Genomic DNA, 1511 nt, shown 5'->3' on the forward strand with positions numbered 1-1511 from the left:
AAACAGAACTACCATATGATTCAGCAGTTCTACTCTGGATACTTATCTGAAGAAAATAAAAACACTAGTTAGAAAGATTATATGCACGCCAGCGCTCACTGCAGCATTACTTACAATAGCGGAGATATAGAAGCACCCAAAGTGCCCATCAATAGATAAATGGATAAAGAAGATGTGTATCACTCAAACCGTAAAAAAGAACAAAGTCTTGCCTTTTGCAACAACATGGATGGACCTAGAGGGCATGATGCTAAGTAAAATAAGTCAGGGAAAGACGAATACTGTGTGATTTCACTAGATGTGGAATCTAAAAAACAAAACAAATAATCAAACATAACAAAAACAGTGTCATAGACACAGAATAAACAACTGGTTCCCAAAAGGGAGGTAGGTAAAGGCAGTAAAGAAATAGGCGAGGGAGATTATGAGGTAAAAACTTCCAGTTGCAAAATAAATGAGTAATGGGTATGAAGATACAGTGTGGGGAATATAGTCAATAACTATGGGATAGTATCTTTGTATGGTGACACATGATAACTAGATTTATTGTGGTAATCATTTTGAAATGTATAATAGAAATACCAAATCATTATGTTGTGTAACAGGAACTAACAGTGTTGTAGGCCAATTATACTTCAAAAACAACACAAAACAAAAAAGACAGATCAGATTTGTGGTTAACAGCAGTGGAGGGGAGGGTGAGGGTGAGTTGGAAGAAGGCAGTCAAAAGGTACAAATTTTCAGTTATAAGATAAATAAGTACTAGGGGTGTAATGTACAACATGATAAATATATTAAAATAAATGCTGCTGTATGTTATATATGAAAGTTAAAACAGTAAATCCTAAGAGCTCTCATCACAAGCAAAATAACTTTTCCCTATTTAATTTTATATGTATAACATGATAAATGTTCACTAAATTCATTGTGATAATCATTTCATGAGGTATGTAGGTCAGATTATTATGCTGCATACCTTAAACTTATACAGTGCTCCGTGTCAATTACATCTCAGTAAAACTGGAAAAAAAATCTTGGTCTACCTCTGCAGTTAATCTGCTGCGCATTCCTACAGCAATTATCAATCCAAGCTACCCCATGTGCCACTGGGAGTACCATATATTCACCCATGCCCTCTTAAAGCCTCTTCTCTGCAGAGCAGCTACAGGGATTTTTCAAATATGCAAATCTTATCACTGCACACTCTGGCTTACAATAATTAGTGGCTTCCTATTAATACATCAAATAAAATTCACTCTCCCTAACATTCTACCAGATATAGTAGATTCTCCAATATTTGCTGAATAAATGAATGTTATAGTGTTTTCTATAAATACATAAAGCAAGAAAAATGATATCCTTTTCTTAGCAGTTCAAACACAAACATTTTCAAGTTTAGTTCCATCCTGCTTTACTAATTCATTCCTTTTTGTCTTCAATAAAATAGCTGTGTCAGGAGTCAAAATTGTTGCATGTTTATGGTGTAAAACTAGTAATAATCAAATAATTTA

This window comes from Cervus elaphus, chromosome 17, assembly GCF_910594005.1.
Source record: "Cervus elaphus chromosome 17, mCerEla1.1, whole genome shotgun sequence".
NCBI classification, from domain to species: Eukaryota; Metazoa; Chordata; class Mammalia; order Artiodactyla; family Cervidae; genus Cervus; species Cervus elaphus.